Raw genomic sequence first — 26330 nt, forward strand, 5'->3', positions numbered from 1 at the left:
GAAAATTCTGTTAGTGTAACAAAGAAATTGCAGGAGCCCAGTGAACAAAAGGTTCTGTCGTCAACTCCAACTATTTTTTTGCGTATACCGCGGTCCACTTCCTCTTTGGATTCAAGGTATAATTGTTCCGCATAAAGTACAGCAAATCCAACGGCGGAAATTCGCTCTATAGAACTCTGCCGTGATAGCGAAGAGAGCAGTAAGTGTTAAATTTTCGAATTCGAGTTTCCTTCAAAATTCGTCCAATTTCTTTCAGAGGAAATCACTGAAATAGCTGAAACAGCAAAATTCATCTCTTTTTCATGAAAACGAGACTATGAAAAAGTAACAAGTGCGCCAAACAAGACTTAAGTTCAGGCAAGACAGCAGTAAGTGACAAAATTCCTCCTGAGAGTCAATGAAAACAGTGCTTTCAAGTTAAGTGCCGCCCTCTTCTGCTAATATCTAACCTAAAAATGGGTTTGCTGCTCTGTTGTGTGCCCAAAATGCAACCACGAAAGCATGTAGAAGATAGCACTTACGGCTGTCTTGCCTAACAATAGCCTAGCATATGAATGAATAATACCTTTTTTATTTAATTGAAATATAAAATCAGCCGATTTTTAATCATCCAAACGATTTTTAGAAGTCTTTCGGACGATTAGTGGCAATTTGACAAAGCACGGAGGCTTCTTTGAATAAAATTCTCCGGTCAAAAGCCTTTCGCTTGAGCCCGTTTTCTCAAAACTCTCATCTACCGACACAGATACTCTAAGGGCATCATGATAAGCCTAAAACTCGTGGACCAATCCGAAAGCGTCTTCATTTTCCTGTAATAAAAAGATCGGAATCGCGATACTGCCGTGCTAAGGAAAAACGCCGTATGAGCATTCGAGAGTTGCCAAATTCCCTCTCATAAAATGTTCGTTCCTGAGAAGAAATATCAATATTTTCCCTTGATATTTTCAGGAACTTCAGGAGAAATCGCGAATAAAATTATCCGAAAAATTGGAAACGAAATACTCATAAGTGACGAAGGGGAGGATTAAAACATGGGTAAACAAGGCACTCACCGATTCAAAAATCCCATCACTTTCAATCGTGAAAATTGGGCTGTCGATTCCTTCGCCGCCGCGAAAGCGAAAGCCGGAATCGCAACCGGAGGAAGGGGTGGAAATTGATAGCGAATAATATTTATCGCTTTGTCTATCAATTTCAATTATCAGCTCCCAGCGGTCCGATTATTGAAATTGATAGACATAGCTATAAAGAAGTGAGACAAAAGAGATATGGATGGATCCTATTGGTGGAAGCGGGTGGTTACAATGGACAAAGGAGGTAGATAATAGACTAACTAACGGCAACCCACGAGAGATCTGATAGTTAGTCCATCATTTTCTCCCTTAGTCAATAGGAACCACCCACTTCAACCAATAGGATCGCTCCATACTCCCTATGTCTTCTTTGTCTATCGCTATGTCTATTAATTTCAATAATGGGCCCACTGAGCTAATTTTCACCGAAAATCGGAATCACTCGGCGCTCACCGATTCAAAAATCCCATCATATTCAATCGTGAAAATTGGGCTGTCGATTCCTTCGCCGCCGCGAAAGCGAAAGCCAGATTCACAACCGGAGGAGGGGGTGGAAATTAATAGCGAATGCGATCTGATTAGACGCTATCATCCCACCGCACCCACCCTCGATGGGGATAGCGCTCATCCAACAGACCCTCCGCGAGACGCCAATTCAACCCCCTCCCCATCCCCGCGGGATGGCGGGGGGGGAGGCAAGCGGGGAGAAGAAGAATAACGATTAATACGCTAGGAAGGAGTGCGATGCGCCACCGTGTGGGGGGGGAGGGGGTACGTCGCATCCGTTTTTGAGGGTCGCTCGGGCCGACCACTTGTTACGTACTGGCGAGCGCTCACTTGTTACACGCGGCGCGCGGCCTGTTGCCTACCGCCCAGGCGCACCTCGTGTCGTGCGTTGCGGGCGGCCTACCGCGCAGAATCCGGGGGCCGCTCGCCCGTTCGCCCGCTCCGCGGACGGTGCAGTTCTTGCGAGCGGTTCGGCGCGGCGTCTGGTGCTCCTCCCGGCGAGACGGGGTTTCTTGATCGCGCTCGGAACTGTGTTACTGTGCCAAGCGCCCCCGGGAAGCGGAAGTGGCCGGGACCGGAAGTGGCCGAAAGACCGGAAGTGACCGGGACCTCCGTCGCCCGTTCTTCATTTCGAGGGGGGTGATCTTACGTATTTTGAGCGCGGGTCTTGTTGTGTCGCGACTTTTTCTTACCTTTTTGATTCCGGGTTTTCTCGGTCGGGGTCACGAAATTTGCAAGTGCTGAGTTTAGGTGCGGTGTTCGGTTTCGCGATTCGATCCTCCGGCCTTCGAGCAAAGCGATTAAACGTTGGATTAGTTAAAATGTAAGTACAAGAATATCGATGACCGCAGTGCGAAACCACGTATCTGCGTTCGCGGCGTTGCACATTTTCTGTTGTTCATTTTTACTTTCTCGCTCCCCTGGCGGGTAGAGGAAGTATTATCATCGCACTGGGAAAAAAAAAAAAAAAAAAAAAAAAAAAAAAAAAAAACATTGGACCTAGAGTCCAGACTCTTGAAAACATTGGCAAGAAAAAATACTCTTGATTTAATCAGAATTAAGCTTAAATCAAAAGGAACTCCGTTCAATTAAGAGGCTTGGTTTTTGATTTAAGCTTAAATCTGATTGAATCAAGAATATTTTTTCTTGTCGATGTTTTTAAGAGTCTAGACTCTAGATCCAATGTGTTTTTTTTCCAGTGCGTCCAGGGGGAGTAGGGGTTGATATTTCATCATTTCTAGGCGTTTTTATTTTTCTTTAGAAAACTATAGTGCGCGTACATTCTCAAGTGCTTCTTTGCTTTTTCTTCTCTGTAAGGAAAATAATCTGCATACTTTTCAATCGATAAAGTTGACTTGTTTCTTTTAAAAAAATTAAATACAAGAGAAAAATTTGAAACGACGCCATTAAGATACGTCATTTCCTACTTGGCAATCGGCATGTTTGTGCCATTGATAGTGAAATCATGTGGAACATTTTTCATTTTAAAGTCTGTGCTACCAAATTTTCTGCATAATGTGCCTGGGAATTTGATGATTTTCGTCACAGAAACACCTTCTCAGTGCGTCTGTAGACTATAGATTCTAGACACCCTCGGATTAAGAGTATTTTTTTTTAGATAGGTGGCATTTTGCAAGGAGGAACTAACATCTTTGCAGTGCTGCTTAAGCTGTCACAACTTTGTTTTTATTTTGGGAAAAACTCAAAACTGTTATCGAGTAATTTTTTTGCTTGGCATTTTTCTTGACCATCGTAGGGAATGTTTTTGATATTACGGGAATTTATAGATTGTTTGTTGTAAGAATAATGCTAAAGAAAGGTGAAAGGAAATTCTGCAACGTTGCTATGTAAATTGTCTCTTACTTCCCTGAACATCAAATTCAGCGTTCTTCCTATTATTGTCGTAAAGTTTTTAATGGTAGTGGTGACATAAATGCAAAATTGTGTTTGCTGTAAAACTGTAATAACCGGGTTAACGACTGCAAAAAATAAAATAATAGAAGGTAGAAACATCTAATGTACCTCGACGAGATTGCAGCTATTAAAAGGGTTGGAAATAAGCACTTCGACTAAAAGAATGAAATGTCAACAAGTTTTGCTCGATACTTTTATTCATTTCTTTGCAACCGTAAGAAAAGTAGAATTAGGTTTTCAATTTACAACGGCATAAAATTCAAATTCCCATTTTAGACATCAATAATGATGATTTTTACCCAATTGCCACATTTTCACTGGTAGTATTTTTGCTGATAAGAACGTGAAATTCCCCACTTTTGCGAAGAAGGGAAGAATGATGGCATGAAATAGGTCGGACGGAAGGCATACTAATCCGAACTAAACTCCCGATCCGGTTATTTGCGATTGCAATTTAATTTGATTAATTACCAACCGAAAAAAGATTGAATAAATGAATGATAACCGAACCGTTTTAAGGTTGATGGTAACGCATTCGATTCAACTTTTCGTACCGTGGCGCTCTCCGTGATAAATACACAAAAATTATCGGCGTTTAGACTTTTCTGACCTTCTTTCTTTGAGAAATGTTGATCGTAAAGCCAGAATACAATTATTCGTGCTCCAGTTTCGTCCGTATTGCATGGAAAAAAAAAACAAATGCGTTTGACTTTCCTAACCCTCTCTCTCGGATTGATGTTGACAGCAACTTCTGGATGCAGCTATTCGCGCTGGAATGAACTCCGTATTGCATATCCACAAATTGAAGGCTTTTTGACTTTCTTGAACCTATCCTCCAGAATGTTGGTTCGTAACTGGTTTACCATTCCGCCGTGCCAGGAAAAAATACCGTATGAATATTCGCAAGTTGCCAAATATCCTCGGATAAAACATGCACGTGTTATGAATATTTTTCCTTTAAATTTTCCCATATTCAAGATTAAATTGCGAACAAAATTGTCTGAAAAATTTGGGAAAAGTAGGCTCTTCTCCACTGTGCGACGTTTCTGTTAAACGCGATTGAGTGGAGAGTTAAGAGATTAATTTCGCCGTTTGACAGTATTTTAAGGCGTTAGGGATTAAGGCGCCATCATCAGATAAGTTGCGCAAGAGGGCACCCCAACGATATGCCACAAATAAAAAGCAATTAACTTTTCTTTGGGGGTGGGATAAGCGCTATATTTGCAGTCAATGTTCCTTCATATTTTTCTTCGGGAAGTTAAAGAGCAAACAAAAAGTACACGAAAGTCAATTTTGAAGTCCTTTCGTTTATTTCTACGGGTTTCCGGATATGACCTTGTTAAACTTTTCTACCTCATGGAGATGGATAAAATTTTGTGGCTGTCTCGTGAATGTGAAGTTTTTTGGGCCTTGGCAACACGAGCTTTGCCGTAAGTATTTTTAAAAGTTAGACAAATATTGAAAAGTGCTCTGAAAGAAAATTATGTAGCCGTAACGGCTACTATTAGTCTACTTGATTTTTTACACAGTGATACTATTACGTGAAAATGACCAGAATTATACTGCCGTGCAACGCAAAAACGCCGTAAAAGAATTTTTAAACATGTTGGAAACAATGTACTCGTATCATAGCAGAATAACCTGTCAACCTTGAGGCAATGTTTATACGGAATTCTCTCGCAAATACTATCAAGAAATTTACCTGAAAATTTACGGTGCATGGGTATAACGGTTTTTATTTTAAAAAGTGATAAGTTCCTATAAACGCGGGAAAATCTTGATGGATTTACGACGTTCTTGCTTGGCATCAAATACGATCCGTTGAAAAATGTAATCCCATTGATCCGTGGATCACCTTGCGAGACAAAGCGTCTGCCTTTTAAGGCCGGATTCACCTACTTTCCGCCCATTCGCCGCCTGTATTTTGCCGCCCCCTTCTCATTCGTTTTGAAACTCGATAAAAACCATCAAATGAACGTGCCGGAGGAAAAGGAGTGCATAAGGACCATTTACTCGTGTTGAACTTTGAACTACTTTTTTTGGGAAAGCCCTGTCAACACTACTAGCAAAAGTTCACGGAGCTTTGCGCGAAAGTTAACGTTCCGTAAACCTATCTCTGTGTGGACAAGGCCTTCCATTCATAAGAAATGAACGAAAACATTATGAAAGAACAAACATAAATGTGGATCAATGATTTTAACTTCCGCCGCCGCGCCGCGCAGACCGCACCGTGTTTGGCGCAATGCGTGAAGTATTCCGTCAGTCTTGTAGGCGCTATGCGTTTCAGGCGCTGTTACTGACGCACTGTTTGACGCAACGCGTGAAGTATCAGCATTCTTGTAGGCTCGTTTCACCGACGCAACGCACTATGTTGATCAATGCGTGAAGTATTCGTGCAGTCTTGTAGGCGCTAATATGTGTTACATGCCGATCGCCGCGCCGAGGGCTCTACCTTTTCATCTCAAGTCCTCGTCATCATTTCTCTCTAAGTCGCGCCGTTCTAGGCCAAATTGCGTGTTTGGTCTCTCTCTTAACTCGACTTATTGAAGGTGCTGTCTCTTGTATCACTAAGAGACGACAAAATTAGAAGTTATTATACACTCAGGAAATGAGAGATTTTGTCGCCTTTTCTCGTTTGTAATTTTGTTTTTCATAAATCCGATTTTTTTTAATACCTGCACTTAAAAATTGCTATTTCTGCCGCCCTTTAAATTTGCCGCCATGGGCCGCGGCCCATGTTGCCACTCCCTTAATACGGCCCTGCTGCCTTTGCAACACGACGCGGAAAGTGACGTATTTCAGCGCGAAAAGGTTGACTGAAACCGCGTGCGTTGGCAGCACGAAAACCGCTAAACCGCTCATCGGGACGCATTGTGCGGCGACGAGCTCGCGAACCGCTGAAACGCTGAAATCTGTCGCGGCTCGACTCCTGGCCCCCGGTCACTTCCGTTTCCGCTCAAGAGGCCGATTCCGGCGGTGGAAAGTCACGTAAGCGCATTTGAGCATGAGCCGCGGTTAGCACGTACTCTTACGCGTTTCGAGGCTCGTGCCAAAGATCACTCACTGCTCTTTTCCGCGACACGGCAGAAGGGGGTGACCGGGAGGTTACGGAATGGGATGAGTTGGAGAGGTAACAGGACTTGACGTCCAGTCTCTATTTACTCGGACAATAGGTTCTTGGCCGCCGGAAGAGGGACTCGAGGCGATTGTTTCTTTTAGCTCTTCTCTCGTCCCCGTTTACTTATTTTTCTGGATTCTTAGCTCCAAGTCGGTGGATCCGCAGACTCATCCACGTGTACACCTTTACTCTATCGTGCTAAGGAAAATCGCCGTATGAACTTACAGGCATTGCCAAATTTCCTGTGATCAAACAAGAATTCCCTGGCAAATTTTTGAATATTAATAAAGAGGAGATTTAATTAAAATATGGGTAAACAAGGCGAAAAAATGATTAAAACGCTAAAAGGCAGGACGTTTCGAGCTGGGAACGTACCACGTTTGAGTGGTTACGTGATAACGGCTGGGGTCAGGTCGCCACTCCATTTTTTACTTGTTTTTATGTGTTTTTGCAGTTGAGCTGGTAACAGCTCGAAACGTCCTGCCTTGTAGTGTTTTAATCATTTTTTAGCCTTGTTTACCCATATTTTAATTACATCTCTTCTTTATTCGTATATTCGGGCTATGTTTTTTGTGCTTTATCTTTTGAATATATTTCTTCCAATTTTTCAGATAATGGACCCCGACCACTAGACAAGGTACGAATTTCAGCATTCTGACACATGTTTCTCAACCAAAATTTCACGTAGAACACGATACGCACAACGAAAATTACCAAAATCAACTCCTGACGAAGATATTTAATGATTCTTGATGCGTGAATTCAAACCACCCGCTCATGAAAACTCAATGCTCTACGTGATTCACATCGCGCGCTAAATGTTTATCATGACAGTCTCTGCGATGTAAAAATCTTCAACTTCAATCTTGACACTTTGGCTCAGCTATAGCAAATTACCAATAGTTTGAACAACACATGGTGGAAAATGAACATTGCTCGATTGAGGAGCTTGCTGAAACCGTTGTAGTGCGCGATTTGACTCACGTAGAGCTTTGAGTTTCTTGTGAGCGGGCAGTTCAAATCCCTCGTAACCAATGTGACATAAAAACGTTAATATTTTTGTTTGGAGTTGGTTTCAGTGATTTTTGTTGCGCAAATCGTGTTTTACGTGAAATTCTGGTTAAGAAACATGTATCAGAATGCTTGAATTCGTACCTTGTCTAGTGGTCCATTCAGTGAAATTTTCAAACAGATTCAGCCAACTATGTCTCGGTAAGAAAATGAAACGGTGGCAGAAATTTGTAAACGTCGCCTGGTGCTTGTTATACTTTGGCCGGGAGGTGACGATCAGTGTTCGAAACTCACAGGTGCCAACGCGCCAAATTCGCCTAAAAATTCGGCCATGGTGCCAACAAAAATGAAAGCTCTGCACCAACGTGGCCCCTAAAAATTTCCCCCTAAAAATCTGGATTTTCATAGGAAGTCACATAAAGCAAGAAAAACGAATCTATTTGAATCGAAAAAACTCAAAATTTTCAGCACTACAAGTGAAAGCTTGCTTTTTCTATTCTTCACGATTTCATTCTTAGTGCTTTTGTCTTCCCCAAGTTACAGCCACTTACTGGTTCTGTTCCGAAAACATCTTGCGTCTAACTTTCCACTAAATGCGCCGTAATTTAAAGGCAAAAAGTCAATTTGGCCCCTAAAAATTCTTCAATGGCGCCTAAAAATCGGGCTTGATGCGCCACATGGCTCCTAAGACTAAAAGGTGTGTTTCGAACACTCGGTAAACACACTTGAACATTTTTACCTTCGGTAATCCTAGTTTTTCTAGCTTTTCCCTCTATCCGAATTTTATATCTAATGGATGAAATAAAAAATCCTATCTTAACATGTAAAGTTTTAGGTCATCAGTGATTTTGGAGCCATGAATATAGGGATTTTAATAGCTTCCTGCGAACTAATTGTTGAAATTGATAGACATAGGAGACAAAAAGGATATGGAGGGATGCTATTGCTGGAAGCTGGTGGTTGTAATGGCCATGAGAGGTGGATAATAGAGTAACTAACGGCCCCTAAAAAATCTTCAATGGCGCCTAAAAATCGGACTTTATGCGCCACATGGCTCCTAAAACTCAAAGGTGAGTTTCGAACACTGGTGACGATATATACATATGCAGTAATTTGGCCTTCCAGAAACATGCGCACTGCCCCCGAGCACATTTACCGAAGAGTCTCCTCATGTCGGGCAAAAAAGCCACGTACTTGCAGGTCGTGGAGCGTGGCCACATAAAAGGGGAATTTGGTCCCGTCGAGGAAGCATCCTGAAGGATAAACTTTTTTCGCACTCTCCGGGGGCTCTTTATCAGCTCATTTAGTCGCGGAGCTGAGGCCCATACCGTCACTTTGTCTTTCCTAGCCATCCGCTGGTGTCGGCTCGTGCGATAAGATCTACATTTCGTCACCTTCCAGGCAAAGTATCTCAAGCGCCATGCGACGTTTAAAAATTACCGCCGCCATTATATTTTTTTACAAAGAAATTGTTCTACGAAGCTGTCCGAAAATTTGACTGAATTTTCTTTGTGCTGCCGATAAAATTTATTGAAATTTCCAAACAGATTCAACCAACAATTTCTCTTTAAAGAAATAAAATGGCGGCGGAAATTTTTAAACGTCGCATGGCGCTTGTGATACTTTGCCTGAAAGGTGACGATTTGTGCTGCCGTGCTAAGGAAGAACACCGTATGAACCTGTAGACAGTGTTCGAAACTCACCTTCGCCTTTTAGGAGCCATGTGGCGCCTCAAGCCCGATCATTAGGCGCCATTGAAGATTTTTTAGGGGCCAAATTGACTTTTTGCCTACATGTTACGGCGCATTTAGTGAAAAGTTAGACGCAAGATGTTATCGTAACAGAACTAGTAAGTAGCAGTAACTTGGGGAAGACAAAACCATAAATGATAAAATCGTGAAGAATAGAAAAAGCTTTCTTTTGTGGTGCTGAAAATTTCGAATAATAATCACCTAATATGAAAATTCAGATTTTTAAGGGGCAATTTCTAGGGGCCACGTTGGCGCAGAGCCTTCATTTTTTAGGCGCATTTGGCGCGTTGGCGCCTGTTAGTTTCGAACACTGCCTGTAGACGTCCCGAAATGTCCTGTGGTAAATCACGAATTTTCGGGGAAGATTGTAAATATTTTTCTTCCAATTTTTCAGATAATTTTGTTCCCTATTTTATCTAACATTCTTGAAAATCGCTCGGGAAAACATTCATAACTTTCCTCAGAAATGAACATTTTATCGAAGGAAATTTGGCGAGTCTCGAATGTTCATACGGCGTTCTTCAATACCACGGCAGCGTGGGTTGAAAATTCCTCCCGTGTTTGCTGGCGCAAAACGTTCATTCTAGTGCTGCTGTGCTGAGGAGAAACGCCGTATGAGCCTTCAGATGTTGACATGTTTATTCGAACAAAACATGTATTTGTACGGGAAGTTTCCCGTGGTTGTCCTTGAAATTTTCAGTTATTTGAGATTGAATCACCGTAAAAATTGTCTGAAAATTTTGAAAAAAATTTATATTACAAATTCCCTGAAAATTCGTGATTTGTCGAAGGAAATTTGGCAACGCCTGATGGCTTACACGGTATTCTTTCACAGCATGGTAGACCTGCCAATAATGTGGTCGTTCGCTGGAAGATGGATCTTCTAGTCCTTGAAGACTCGGGATTATAGACTACTAAACTAGATGCGAATTTCAGCATAAAACGTATTTTTTCTCATCGAAAGAAAATGTATGAGAGTAACTACCAACCAAGATATTTTATTTCATCAATGCAGAAGTTCAAACCTCCCGTTTATTCAAAAACATCATTTACTTGAAATAAATCGCATACTAAGTGCCCCTTAACATCCTCGATGTCAACTATTCGACTCTGCTGTTGCACTTCGGACCTGCTGTTGCACTTCAGCTCTGCTGTTGCTCTTCAGCTCTACTGTTGCACGTCGGCTCTGCTGTTGAACGTTGTTTAACTAGAGCCGGGAAGAAAGGGTAGTTTGCAATAGAGAACGTCTTCGGAAAATTGAAAAAAAAAAAAAAAAAAAAACCAGAACAAGCACATCGGGAAAGTCTGAAATTCACCCGAGGTCGGAAGTTGGAAATCTACTGCTTGGAAAAGAGAAAAAAATAAACAAAACATAAAGGGGGAGCGGGTAACACAGTGGATGGAGATAACAATCTAAAAGTATATTCAGTCATTCACGCTCTAATACAGTCCCGCATTTTCCCGCGCAAATGCCATCTCGTGCTAAGAAAGCACTTCTTTTTCTTACGGGACTCATTTCGGGAAAAGAGGGCTGAGGGTCAAATTCATAGTCGTTCTTAAACAGTCCCGTATTTCCTTAGGAGGTCCCATTTCGTTTGCACCGTGATTAAGAGTGTATCACGAAAACCCTCAAGTTAGCATCCCTGAAAGAACCTTTGAGAGGTTTGGAGGACAAGGCGCAGAAGTGCAGTTTTTGAAAACTTGAGCTAATAACGATTTCGAGTTAAACTAGTCCTGGTGCATATTCTGTGAAAAATTCGCTCCCAAATTATTTTTAAGCATCAGAAAGTCAGTTTTAACTTTCTTTCCGCCATAAGGATCCATGTAAATTCGATACTTCAAGCAAGTATTAACAGCAAAGAAAACAAAATTACAAACCAGAAAAGGCGACAAAATCTGTCATTTCCTGAGAGTATAGTAACTTCTAATTTTGTCGTCTCTTAGTGATACAAGAGACAGCACCCTCAATAAGTAGAGTTACGAGAGAAACCAAACACGCAATTTGGCCTAGAACGGCGTGACTTAGAGAAAAATGATAACGAGGACTTGAGATGAAAAGGAGAAGCCCCCGCCGCGGCGATCGACATGTAACACATACTAGCGCCTACAAGACTGCACGAATACTACGCGCATTCCATCAAACATAGTACGGTCATTGCGGATAGCGTGAAACGGATAGCGCCTACAAGAATGCAAGAATACTTCACGCATTGCGCCAAACGCAGTGCAGTCAGCGTAAAACGCATAGCGCCTACAAGACTGCGTGAATACTTCACGCATTGCGTCCAACCTGGTGCGGTCTTCGCGGCGCGACGGCGTAAGCTAAAATCATTGAACCACATTTATGTTTGTTCTAACCACATTTATGTTTGTTCTTTCATAATTTTTTCGTTCATTTCTTATGAATGGAAGGCCTTGTCCACACAGAGATTGGTTTACAGAACTTATCTTTCGCGCAAAGTTTCGTGTCATTTTGCTAGTAGTGTTGACAGGGCTTTCCCAAAAAATGTGTTCAACACGAGTAAATGCGTCTGAAGAAGAGGAAAAGGAAGGAGAGGAGGAAGAAGAAGAAAAAGAGGGAGATGAAGGATAGGAGGAAGAAGAAGAAGATGAGGAGGAAGAAGCAGAAGATGAAGAAGAAGAAGAGGAAGAGGAATATTTTTAGAACCTTAAAGTTTTGTTTAAACGGAGTTATATGCGTTTAAAGTTTGCAAATTTTGTCCGACTTCTCCTATAGACTCGATCCATCGTGACGAGCTGGCATCCTAGCGAGAAGCCTTGTCAAGTTTGGCTAAAAATCAGAAGTTGTCCTCGTGAAACGGAATCTTAAGGTGAATCCAGGCTTGGAACTTCGCGATTTGGCCACCACTTCGCGCTGCTCAGAATAGCCGTATATATTTGCCAAAATAATAAAAACCGTAATACTTATTCAAGATTGGGGATCCTGGGGATATAGCAACATACTTGAGGAACACTCAGTAAAAAAATCTTCCCAATATTCCCAAAAATAAAGTCGTAACTACGGCGGAAAGTAATTCCCATTGCGGCAATGGGAGAGAGAGAGACAGAACATGAGGGATTCGGTTGCGCGCTCGGCCGCCCCGGCTGAGCTGAAAGTTTCGGCCGTACTTTCTCTGCGCTTATAATTCTAATTGCCAATATTTTTGGCTCAAAAAATCAAGCAAAAAATAATCTTTATCTTGTGGATCTGCTTTTTGTAATTTGAACAATATTATTTCAGTAATCGTTGAAGGAAAGTGAAATTCTCAGTGGTGACTGGTGGCGCTATCTCTTATCTTGAATTATCCCTAATCGAACCCTGGATTCACCTTAACTGGGAATCTTATCGCACGGTTCGGCAACTCAGCGCGGAATGCACGGGCTCCGAGGGGGTGAGGCGGGGCGACTGCGACGATTTCGAGAACGTTAGCGCGGTCATGTATCTCATTTCGAGGACTAATTTTAAATATTTTATGCTGATGAAAATTTTATCAGCTTCACGCGATACCGCTCTCCCCCTCCCGTGGCTCCGTGTCATGAGTCAACCGGGGGTGCGGGTAATGGGGATCGATGGGTGGGAGGGGGAGATTATGCGGCGTAAAGATACGGGGCGCGCTCCCGTCCTGAGGAAGAACGCTGTATGAGCCTTTCGATCGTAGCCAAATTGCCTTGGATTCTTCTTCATCTTCTCTCTTCTTCTTCTTCTTCTTCTTCATATTCTTATTCCTCCTCCTCCTCCTCCTCTTCCTCTTTTCCTCCTTCTCCTTCCTCTGCTACCTGTTCCTTTTCTTCTTCTTCTTCCTCTTCTTTTTTTTCTTCTTCGTCTTTTTCTTCCTTTTCTTCTTCCTTTTCATCTTCTTCCTCTTCATCTTCTTCCTCTTCATCTTCTTCATCTTCTTCCTCTTCTTCCTCTTCCTTTTTTCTTCCTCTTCCTCTTTCTTCTTCTTCCTCTTCTTCTTCTTTTCTTCATTTTCTTCTTTCTCTTCTTCTTTTCTTCATTTTCTTCTTTCTCTTCTTCTTTTTCTTCCTTTCTTCTTCCTTTCTTCCTCTTCCTCTTCATCCTTTTCCTGTTCATCCTCTTCCTGTTCGTCTTCTTCCTCTTCATCTTCTTCCTCTTCCTTGTTGCTTCTTCTTCCTCCTCTCCTTCCTCTTCCTCTATTTCTTCTTCTTCCTCTTCTTCTTTTTCTTCATTTTCTTCCTCTTCTTCTTTTCTTCATTTTCTTCTTTCTCTTCTTTTTTTTCTTCCTTTATTCTTCTTCCTCTTCATCCTTTTCCTGTTCATCCTCTTCCTGTTCGTCTTCTTCCTCTTCATCTTCTTCATCTTCTTCCTCTTCGTATTCGTCTTCCTGTTCATCTTCTTCCTCTTCTTATTCGTCTTGACTTCTTCGTCTTCTTCTTCTTCTTAACAATAGGGTTTTTATACAAATTACCAGGGGTGCAAACTCTGTCCTATCACGCGATCCGCAGATCCCGCGACCAATAAGGATATTTTTGGCGGTATGCATGGAAAGTTTTTATCTAAAACGATACCGATATAATTTTAGGGAAGGGATTCTGGCGATTTATCGATCCCTTTGACTTTTCTTGAGACGTTTTGAGCAAATTTACAAAATTGAGGAGCAAAACAAGAGAAGGGAAAGAAAAACGCTCGGGCGAATGACACTTTTTACGCCCCTGAAAATTACAGAACGGAGTGATTCCGGGCGGCAGAGCTGCCAGAAAGATCGGAAAGCCTATGTTAAAACTTTATTAATCGGAACCCTTGTGCACCATCTTGTCAATTTTATGTAAATTAATCATCTATGTAATTATGTAAGTCTCTCTCCCGACGTCAGTGCCTCTTACCTCGGTGCTGACTTCTTGGGTAAGTGCTTTAACACTTACGTCAGAGAAAACTGAACTGACCTCAGAGCAAATTGCACTGACCTCAGTGAAAAATTTACTGACCTAACACTTGCCATTTTTACCAGGGTAGGTATAAAAATAAATCGGATTCAGAAAAAAAAAATTACCAACGAGAAAAGGCAACAAAATCACTCTTTCCTGAGAGTATCGTAATTGCTAATTTTGTCGTCTTTCGGTGATACAAGAGACAGCACCTTTCATTACTCGAGTGAAGAGAGAAAACCACACACGGAATTTGGCCTGGAGTGGCGCGGCGCAGAGAGGAATGATGACGAGGACTTGTGAGTTGTGATGAAAAGGAGATGCCCTCGGCGCGGCGGTCGGCATGTAACTCATGTTAGCGCCTACAAGACTGCATGAATACTTCACGCATTGCATCAAACACACTGCGGTCAGCAGCAGTCGGCCTGAAACGCATAGCGCCTACAGGACTGCATGAATACCTCACGCATTGCGCCGAACACTGTACGGTCAGCGTGGCGCGGCGCGGCGGTGGAAGTTGAAATTATTAAACCACATTTATGTTTGCTTTTTCATATTTTTCCGTTCATTTCTTGTGAATGGAAGGCCTTGTATACACAGAGATAGGTTTACGGAACCTAACTTTTGCGCTAAGTTCCGTGCACTTGCTGGTAAGGTTGACGGGACTTTCGCAAAAAGTGTATCCAACACGAGTAAACGCGTCTTATGCACCTCTCCCTTCCGGCACGTTCACTTGATGGTTTTAATTGATGTTTCAAAACGTATGAGAAGGGGCGGCAAAATACAGGCGGCCCATGGGCGGCAAGTAGGTAAACCCGGCCCTGGTTATGTTAGTTTTTTTCGGTTTGAACCAAGATTTCGATATTACATCGAATGATGTAGTCACTAAATCAGTCTAATTGGTAGCTGTAAAAATGTTAGAACTAAGAGAGGAAAGAACCTCTAAGTCTTACGTTCGGTCTCACTTGAATCAAACGCAGTTAGATGTGTTGATATACACTAGAAACTGCCTTGAGGCATTACCTCGGCGGTTGGTGCTACTGGTTGGTTTATTTTTATAATCGGTGCTTTCTTTTCAATATTTTATAGTATTCTTTGTATGATACTCAATTTACTTTGTTTTTCAACGTAATTTCTATTATATTTTCGTTTTTTACTGTTTGTTTCAGGTAAGAATCCAGTTAGCTCCTAGTCTTCTAAAAGTTTGTACAACCAAAAAAGATGTTCTCCTGTGCATGTCTTCACTAAAGAATCACCAGGCTGAAGATTCTCTCAGGTTTAATGAATGTAGGTATTTACCGAAAAAACCAAGTACCCGGTGAAAAATTACGTTACGTAAAATTTGTTATAATGCCGTCTTTTTATAAATGCATTGTTTTCCAGGAAAACTCATGAATAGTTTTCTTCCAGTTACTCAAAGAATTTTACCTACAATTTGACAGGTTGCATTTCTGAGAATTTCCAATCTGAATATTTATACATATATAACTCTCTCTTGACATAAATATTTCATCGGACGAAATTTAGAAATCATCCGATGTCCATGCCTATTTAAACGCGATCTTTCCTTGACATGGCACCACTGTCGTTCTGAGGAAGAACGCAACGTGAGTACTCAGATATAACCAATTTTTTTTCCTTACAAGCATTTCTCAGAAAAGTCGTGAATTTTTCCCCCATAAATTACAGAAATGTCGGATCATTTCGTGCGTTAAACTCTTTAAAAATAATCAAAGAAATAACATTAAAGAAAAAAAGAAAATACGAAGTTTCTTCTCAACGTGTGAAGAGGAAGAGAGAGAGGTTAATTCCTCCGTTTGAAAGTATTTCAAGGCGTCAGGGATTAAAGCGCCATCAGATAAGGTGTGCAAGAGAGGACTCCGACGTTATGCCACAAATTAAAAGCAATTAACTTTTCCTTGGATGAGTGATAAGCGCTATATTTCATCGTTTCCTCCACGAAAGAACGTAACCACTTTTCAATGTTGCCAGATTCTTCCGCGTCAATAGCATTTTTAACAGGAGAATTTGAGAAATTCAGACCGAAAAACTCACTAAAGTTTATTCTGGCCTCATGCAAAAATCAGACGAATTTTCGACGAAAATTATGCATGTATATACTCGCATTAAATTGTTTGTTTGAGTCTATTTTGCAACCTAGGAATAGAGTTACGTTCCCTTTTGCGGGGAACGATCTTTTGCACTCAATGGACTACTAGACAAGGTACGAATTTCAGCATTCTGATACATGATTCTTAACCAAAATTTTACGTTAAAAAACGATGCACTTAACGAAAATTACCGAAATCAATACCTTACGAAGATATTTAATGATCCTTAATGCGTGAATTCAAACCATCCGCTCATGAAAACTCAATGCTCTACGTGATTCACATCGAGCGTTAAACGTTATCATGACAGTCTCTGCGATATAAAAATGTGGCAACCTCGATCTTGACGCTTTGGCTCAGCTACAGCAAATTGCTTATAGATTGAACATAAGACATGGTGGAAAATGAACATTGCTCGATTGAGAAGCTTGCTGAAACCGTTGTAGTGCGCGATTTGACTCACGTAGAGCATTGAGTTTCCCGTGAGCGGGCAGTTCAAATTCCTCGTGATCAATGTGAAATAAAAACGTTAATATCTTCGTTAAAAGTTGGTTTCAGTAATTTCCGTTGTAAGAATCGTGTTTTACGTAAAATTTTGGTTAAGCAACATGTATCAGATTGCTTAAATGCGTACCTTGTCTAGTGGTCCATTCTCCTCAAGGCCTTGTCCGCACGAGCGGGGTTCGAGAAACTTATTCCACGAATTGCTCAGTTCCCGGAACTTGTTCCTTAAAACGAGGCATGCTGTCTACACGAGTTCGCCCGAACTAGAACCGGAGCTTCGATAAAACTATACAATTATTGCAAATGAATAGATTATAAAGGCCGCAAAAGTATATCAAAAATACATGTCAAGACAAGTAAAGGACGTAAAATACACAAACAAACTAATTCACATCAAAGGAAACATATGCAGAAGCTCGGAGCACGGGGAAGTTCCGGGTTTTGGAGGAATAAGTTTTTAGCTCAGCTAAAACTTGTTCCGGGAACAAGTTCCGCAAACCGCGCTCGTGTGGACGAGGCCCAATATCGTATTTTTCTTCGGAAAGTTCAAGGGCAAACGAAAAAGTCCGCGAAAGTTAATTGTCAAGTCAATTTATTTATTTCTACAAATAGCCGTGTATGATCCCGTTAAACATTTGTTCCTCGACAACGGTGACCCGTAGGTGACCCCGACTGACCCATCTCACAATCAGTCACCGCCGCACAGTGGATCGAGTGAATGGGAGAGGTTAGACAAATTCTGGAAACTTCGGAAGCTTATATTTTCGAAAATATGAATCAAACATTTTTAGAGTGGTTCTGTTGGTTTCATCGTGAATTTTCCCTTCAGAAACTCCCCTTGAAATTGAATTTGTGACGTAATATTTATCAAAATTTGAAATTTTAGACAATAGTTTTGTGTCCAACCTCTTCCTGTGGCTCGTTCCACTGTACGCCGCACACGCCTTGACTTTCTATCCTGACATGTCTATCTGACTCAGAATATGTCCCGACACGGCGCATACGGAAGTTATTTGGATAAAAGACGTACATCTCACAGATTCTCCTCTGTACTCCTGCGGAGAAGTATAGATACTCCTGAACACACATTTTTTGCTTGTAAATTAAACGAAAGAGATAGGGAGAAATTAGAAAAGAAAATCAATCATCAAATACGTGCAAATAACTTATTACAACTTATGTTAGAGAATAGAAAATACTGGAACTCAGGATACAATTACATTAAGAATACTTCAGAAGATAATAATAAAATGTACAATGATAAGATAAACAATATTATACCAAAGCCTCTCCCTCATCCACACCCCGACGTAATGCCAACAGGCGGTTCCGGGGCCTCAATATTATAGATGTAGACTAAGACGCCTTGACTTCCTCACACAGCCCTCTCAGTGGCGTGGCGTGCGATATATCGTTGATCTGCCATTGAAAGCTACGTAAAAAGATCGATAAACAGGGTGCTCGCAACGGATACCTTAATAATCGATTCTATACCATAGCTTCAAATGGGGGAAAATCGATAATCGACCATTCGCGCCTCGTTCCTGCCCTCTAAGACTTGCTTTTGCCTTCCGGCGTTGTACTTCGGCGATATTGGTAAAGAAGAGTTGGGCCTCCCCAAAGAACGAATTCATCGAGCGGGTTCCTTATTACGTCGACTGACACGTCGTTCAAATCTCTGCCCAGTGGGCAAACGTCTTCCCGGTGGGTCTCACCAAATGCGATGTACCTTATGTAATGGACGTCGTTGCAATGCGTCACACGAAACGGCCACATCCTGCACAGGTAGAAAGAGTAATCAACCTATTGCGTTATGTGTGGGAGTGAACAGAACAGAAGTACAATAAAAAACAATTTGAAAAGCGGGTAGCAAGGTTGAAATTTCACGAGTAAGACCAACTTTTTTCGGCTGAAAACTCAGCCGTCCTCAGTTGGATAAAATTGTAAAAAGAGAAATGAAAAATCTAAAATACTACCTGCACTGGAAAAAAAACACATTGGATCAAGAGTCCAGACTCTGGACAACATTGACAAGAAAAAATACTCTTGATTCAATCGGATTTTTGCTTGAATCAAAACGAAATCCGCTTAAATTAGGAGGCTTGGTTCTTTATTTAAGATAGATTCTGATTGAATCAAGAATACTTTTTCTTGTCGATGTTTTTAAGAGTCTGGACTCTAGATCCAATGTGTTTTTTTCCAGTGTGGCTGTGCCTTTCAAAGCGAGAATGTTGCCATGAATCTAGAACAGAGCAGTTAGAACAGAAGTAGCACAGTCTTTCTCTTAATTTCATTTCCTTGCCGATTTAACTAAAAGTCAGTGTTTTTGAGTAAAAGAAACGTTGTTTTGTTATAATTTTTTGACCTTAACTTGACGATAGCAAGACGACGCTTCTTTAATTCAAGAAACTTACTTTTAGTTAAATCCACGCGGGTTTACACCGAAAAAACCAATTTTTTCCGAAAAGAAACGACTTGATGTCAACATAATATCTCAAGAAACTTTTTTTTTTCAGTGTTGGGTAGGAATTACTTTCTGTAATTTTCGTTAAGTGCTTTAATCGTGTTTCATGTGCAATTTTAAAGAGGGAATATTTAGCAGCACGCTTATATTCGTATTGTTCGTCTGGTAATTCATTGAAAATATCAAGTCGTAATGGGTCACCTGTTAGCCAAATAGTTGGCCAGCGCGACTCCTTTAGGCGCGAAATTAGTTGAAGCTGGGTCCTTCTCATCTTTTTAGCCATGCCGTTTCGGTAGAATTTAGAGGTGGATTCCACCTTCCGAATGTGGATGTACATGGAAGTAAAACTGGTCTCCAGGAGGATGAGCGAATTGGGACTTGTTGCGTACATATACTGCCCCCAACCCCTGACTCTCAAAATGTCTCCAGCCACAAACTGGATGTTCGCAATTTTGTCGAAACCGAAGACATCGCACCACGGATAGCGGTACCCTTGGCCGTAGCTGCCTCCCGCCAATGCCGCTAGGAGCACTGATAAAGTCAAATTAAAAATCAAATAAATGAGTGGAACATTTTTTTTAAATTTATATTAATATATTATATTAATATTTGATTTGGAACAAGATGGAGGTCAACGGACCGGGATAAGCAGAAAAGAACCAAGCCACATCGGCTATCGTTAATTTTAATCAATTTACATTTTAAATTTTTTTACATGCAAACGATTGTGCGGATTTTTGTGCAAATTTCAGTGGTTTTTCTGCACAGTACGCAGGGCCAGATATACCCACTTGCCGCCCATGGGCCGCCTGTATTTTGCCGCCCCTTTTCATTCGTTTTGAAACATCGATACAAACCATCAAGTGAACGTGCCGGAGGAGGGGTGCATAAGACGCGTTTACTCGTGTTGAGCACATTTTTTGTGAAAACCCTGTCAACACTAGCCAAAGTTCACGGAACTTAGCGCGAAAGTTAAGTTCCGTAAACCTACCTCTGTGTGGTCAAGGTCTTTCATTTATAAGAAATGAACGAAAAAATGATGAAAGAATAAACATGAATGCGGTTTAATAATTTTATTTTCCTCCACCGCGCTAACCGTACCTACTGTTTTTGACGCAATGCGTGAAGTATTCATGCATCCTTTTAGGCTTTATGAGTTTCACGCTAACCGCTGCCGACCGAACTACGTTTAACGCAATGCGTGAAGTTTTCGTGGAGTCTTGTAGGCGCTAATGTTTCATGCTGACTAGCGCGGCGCGCCAAGGGCTTTTCCTTTTCATCTTAAGTCCTCGTCATCATTGCTCTTTGCGCCGCGCCGCACCAAGCCAAATTGCGTGTTTGGTTTCTCTCTCAACTAGACTAATGAAAGGCGCTGTCTCTTGCATCACCGAAAGACGAACAAATTAAAAATTACTATACTTTAACTCTCAGGAAATGAGTTTGTCGCCTTATCTCGTTCTGAATTTTTTTTTCTGAATCCGATTTTTTTTTTCTTTTTTTTTTTTTTTTTTTGATACCTACATTTGAAAAATTGCAGTATTTGCCGCCCCTTAAATTTGCCGCCATGGGCCGCGGCCCATGTGGCCACCCCTAAATCCGGCCCTGACAGTACGAGGCAAATTCCTTAGCATTTTCAAAGGAATCCGCACATATTCTCTCTTGTAAGGAATTGAATTGCTCACTTAAATTTGGCATTAGCTGATATGGCTAGGTCTCTGTCTCCTAATCGCGGTTTATTTACAAAGAGCCAGAGGATACAATGATATTAGGATGGAATAAGTTAGATAACCAAAACGAATCTTAACGAAGAAAGGAGTGACCTTAGTAAAAATGAGAGGGGAATCCAAGCTCGGGTGACTAGTTGGGGTAGAAAAGGATCGAGTTAAACAAAAAAACAGACTGCATTTTGCAATTAGTAACTGCAATATTTGCCTCTGATTAAAAATGGCTTATGTGTCATTAGATGCACATAAGTGTTTTTACGGATGCGCCAAAAATCGTTGTTCCTAATTGCAAAATGCGGTTTAAGTGTGAACTAAGGAAAAGAGATTGAAGTCTCCGACCTCTATAAGACGCAATGTTGAGGACGAGGTTTGAAGTCCGTTTTCACGCTCAAATCATTTTTCTCAACTTTGAATTTTTAACAGGAAAAGATCTGTGACTGTTTGAGTTCCAAACTACTCCCAACGCGTTTTTTTCTAACTCGCAACTTAGTGCGTTTTCGCTGTACATCGCAATTTGACCTCAGCCTTTGATTATCAACTTCCCCAAGTCCTTCCATGGTTCATGACAGCTTTTCAAGAACAAAATCAAGGACTTTCAAGGAGTTGGAGTTCTCAAGGATTCCCCCAAAAAATTAAAGTACTTTCAAAGTCTTTCAAAAAAAAACACTCGAAGGCTTAAAAGCGTACATATAGAAATGGAAAATTATTTATCTAATATCCTTCTTTCTCTACTTTCTACATAAAAAAACAAATCCAAAAACGAAATTCTCAAAAATACAAAATGCATCGAGAAAAAAAGAAAAATTTTGCCAAGACTGTGTTATTGCAATTAGTATACTTGATCGCTGGTGGCCTGAAATGAAGTTTCCTAAGTCTCCGCTCCGTCCAATGGGTAATAATACCGGATTTCCAAAACAGACACGAAATCACCAGATGGTGTAAATTCAAGGACTTTCACGTATAATGAGGCAAAATCCCAGAATTAAATTATATTCAAAGACTTAAAAATGCGAAACAAATTCAAGTGTATTCAAGGACTTTTCAGGCCGTCGCGAACCATGCCTTTTAGAACTTGAAAGGTTAAAAAGAAGTCGAACATCCGAGGCTACAGTCAAAAACGAATGATAGAATGTCATGGTAAGGCAAAGTCGAAAAGGTCGAGGCTCAAAATGTAAGTAAGTTGGTAAGTAAAAAGCTAGTATGTAAGGAAGTAAGGTATACAAAACCCCGTAATAATATTAAGTAACCTACTGCAAAAATAAATAAAATAACAAGAGACTCACCAAATTTAAATTTGAAGCAACGGAAACTTGGGACTGCGCTCATGTTGATCTGTATATTCTCTCTCGTGTTAGCATTTGGAACGAAATTCTAACTTTCAGGACTGCAGCACGAGCAAGCTCATTTTGAAATCCGCGAGGGCATGACACGACCAAAAAAGAAATGATGTTGAATTTCAACCCGTGATAGCGAAATAAGCCAGTTTCGCTTCGCTGGTTTATGGATTGCCTAGGAAAATTTCAACCGCAGATGCGTGCATGAAGAGTTGATCAAAGAGGAGAAAAAAACTACTGAGAGGTTCATCTAGGGACACAACTGTCGGATTCGTCATTTTTCGATTAGAAGCGGAAAAAATCATTTTTTTCGTCAAAAAGCGGGAAAATTCCTTTTTTTTACCGGTTCAATGACATGTTCACGCTTTCCGGAAAAATGATATTAAAGTTCATAGAGTGGGTCCCAAAACAAGACTGAGACCGAAATAAACACGTGGAAATGGTAAATATATAAGATTGAAGCAATAAGTGACTGCTGTTCGCCTCAAAGTTTGACAAAAAAAATCATATACAACAGAAAGTCCGGAAATCAGACTCGAACAAGATACTTATAAGAGTACTCAATCAACATTAAATAAATGACAAAAATTCAAATGACGTTATTCGTACATTGTGTCTACAAGTCTGGAATTTCTGGAAAGTCCGGAAGTAGGATTGAATTTTTAAAGAGCGTTCCGGAAGTATTGAAAAAGTGCGAAAATTCCGCAAGGCGGTCCGGAATTTGTTTCATTTCTGAGCGAAAATTCAAATTGTTGAAATTTTTCGAATTTCGTTAAATGGAGGTACTGAAAAAGTACTGACTTTTTCTTTTGAGGAATTACTCAATTTCTTGGAAAAGTACTGAAAAAGCGCCGTAAAAGTACTGATTTTTAGCCAGCCTGCTTAAGTAGACACCGTGTCGTAAGATTTCATTTCATTTTCTTCTGATATTTGTGAAAACACTAAATATAATCTAGTTTAGGAACGAATTTCCCAACTTTCCGTTGTGTGAATCGTACGCTGCGTAAGATTCTGAAGAATGAGTAGATGCTAATTACTACAATCTAAATACCTAAAATTTCGTGGCAACATTATTCATAGCATTTTTAGCTAATTGTCTAAAAATAAATAACCCAACCTATGAAAGTTTAGTATACAGCTAAAAAGAGGACCAATTTTTTTCTACATACCTTCCGAAAACCGAATTCTCCCTGTTTCTGTTTTGTCCGTCAATTTTAATAATCAGCCCGCTGATTAAATAGTTTCCCCGAGTCGTGTTTGAAAGCTGAAGATTGCTCTGGCTCCACTCCTGCGGGCTGATTATTGAAATTGATTGACAAAGCGATAGACGAAGAAGTGGGGGCCGTGGCCCATGCCGGAAAAATGTAAGGGCGGCTAATTTTGCAATCTTTTTGAATGTAGGTATCAAAAAAAAGGGAGAGAAAAATCGGATTCACAAAATAAATTACAAACGAGAACAGGCGACAAAATCTCTCATTTCTTGTGAGTGATAGTATAGTAATTTCTAATTTTGTCGTCTTTCGGTGATACAAGAGACAACACCTTTAATTAGTCTAGTTAAGAGAGAAACCAAACACGCAATTAGACCTGGAACGGAGCGGTGCGGCGGTCGGCATGAAACGCATAGCGCCTACAAGACTGCATGAATACTTCACGCATTGCGTCAAACACATTGCGGTCAGCAGCAGTCGATCTGAAACGCATAGCGCCTACAAGACTGCATGAATACTTCACGCACTGCGCCAAACAGTATGGTTAGGAGCGGTCGGCGTGAAACGCATAGCGCCTACAAGACTGCATGAATGCCTCACGCATTGCGCCAACACAATGCGGTCGGGCAGCGGCGGAAGTTAAAATAATTGACCAGGTTTATGTTTGTTGTTTCATAATTTTTCCGTTCATTTTTTTATAAATGGAAGACCTTGTCCAAACAGGGATGGATTTACGGAACTGAACTTGACGTTTTTTGTAATCTTTGATGAACCCATTCCCGAATTCCTGTCTCCGTTCCCTCTCTCATTCCATATTATGTTCTTTGCCGTACCCCCCATTCCCAGTCCATTCCAGTATATCATCTTTGCAATTGGTGAAAATGTAATATCTAGTCCCGTTTGTGACACTGTGGATGCCTATAATACGGGAACCAATCAGAAGTGGATTCTCATTGTCTTTACTCTCAGTATAAAGGGACTCTAGTACACCCCAGAATCAACCGAATGCTTGATTTACCATTCAACTTCCCATACTGACCGAACTTCTGTGTTATTTTTTCTCGCTCCGTGTACGTCCATCTTCTTCACGCGGGCTGGACTGCGAATAACAGTGTTCGAAAATCACAGGCGCCAACGCGCCAAATCCGCCTAAAAAATCGGCCATGGCGCATAAAAAATGATGGCTCTGCGCCAACGTGGCCCCTAAAAATTGCCCTCTAAAAATCTGAATTTTCATATTAGGTGATTATTCGAAATTTTTAGCACCACAAGTGAAAGCTTTTTCTATTCTTCATGATTTCATCATTTGTGCTTTTGTCCTCCCCAAGTTACAGCTACTTACTAGTTCTGTCACGAAAACATCTTACGTCTAACTTTCCCCTAAAAACGCCGTAATATAGAGGCAAAAAGTCAATTTGACCCCTAAAAAATCCTCAATGGCGCCTAAAAATTGGGCTTTACGCGCCACATGGCTCTTAAAGCTCAAAGGTGAGTTTTGAACACTGACTGCGAAGCTAGAGGACTTAGCGGTATCCAACTAGGTTGCAACAAGGAAAAACAATAAGATCCATGATTAAGTGGAGGGATGATGGTGTGTTTTGCAGCTCATTGCTGGCTAATTAAAGCGTCGAGGGGTGAGTTGCGAGTTGCGAGTAACTCGCGCGAGAGCGGATAAAGCTCGCGGCTAAGTCGGGATTAATACTCGCCGATGGCTAAAGCTCGGTTTCATCACCCCGCACACGGGAGTACACAGTTGTGCCGGGGTAAAACGCCGTATGACCATTCTAGCGTTGCCAAATTTACCCTAAGAAATATTTTGGTTTTCAAGAAACCTACGAATATTTATTCTTGAAATTTTCGGACACTTTAGATCAAACTACGAATAGTTTTCTCTGTAAATCCGAGAGAAAAATTTCGACGAATTTTCCCGAAAATTTGTAATTTGTCGAAGGAAATTCGGCAACGTTGGAGGGCTTATACGGTGTTTTTTCTCAGCGTGGCAGTACGCGAGAGCTTCGGTTCTCACCGAGATAAACGACCGGTTTCCACCTACAAATTGATTATGTTTGAACTTTTTTTCATTGGCTTTGTGCTAGAGCCCCTATCTCTGGCTGTAAAAATTAGTGAGCCAAGATGAGTAAAAACCTTTAAGCTTTACGCACATCCTAATTTGAATTAAACCTATTTAGGTGTTGACATTCTGGGGCTTCCCCGAGGCATTAATTCGGCCATTAGTTTCGATGGTAGCTTGATTTTGTTTCTTAGTACCTAATAATACGGTTTAAATATTCAGGTTTCATCATTTCTCTTATCATTCTTTGTATTTTATTGAATTTTTCTGTATTCCAGCGTAATATCTATTATATTTTCTTTATTTACTGTTTGTTTCAGGTAAGACTCCAGCTCGATTTTTTTCCGCTCAAATCTTCTCAATGAGTGCTGTCTGAATATTTTGGGACAAAAAAACTCGAAGTATCGAATCAAACGGAGAATCTTGCAGGTCTTTAAATTTTTTTGAATTTCATTTTTTAATGTGGAAACTAATGTTTGAACTGTTCACGATAATATCCTTGGTCTCTAAGGGGCCATTCAAGTATTATGTTTCGCACTTTTTCCGATTTTTCGACCCAATGTTCCCGTAACGCAGCCCTACACCCCTCCTATGAATTACGTAACTCTGGCATGTGCCCCCCGCCATTTTCAAACAATTAAGGAAACAAT

At 40.9% G+C, this 26330-nt stretch overlaps 1 protein-coding gene across 1 annotated transcript in view; it reads left to right on the forward strand.

Annotated features, from left to right (window-relative positions):
- The first annotated feature begins 1903 nt into the window (after nt 1–1903).
- LOC109038201 (uncharacterized) overlaps nt 1904–26330 on the forward strand; it is a 244848-nt gene continuing 220421 nt past the window's right edge. The window contains exon 1 of the mRNA XM_072304009.1: nt 1904–2403. The gene's annotated coding sequence lies outside the window, so the exon portion shown is untranslated. The remainder of the gene's footprint in view (nt 2404–26330) is intronic.

This window comes from Bemisia tabaci, chromosome 9 (assembly GCF_918797505.1).
Source record: "Bemisia tabaci chromosome 9, PGI_BMITA_v3".
Lineage (NCBI taxonomy): Eukaryota > Metazoa > Arthropoda > Insecta > Hemiptera > Aleyrodidae > Bemisia > Bemisia tabaci.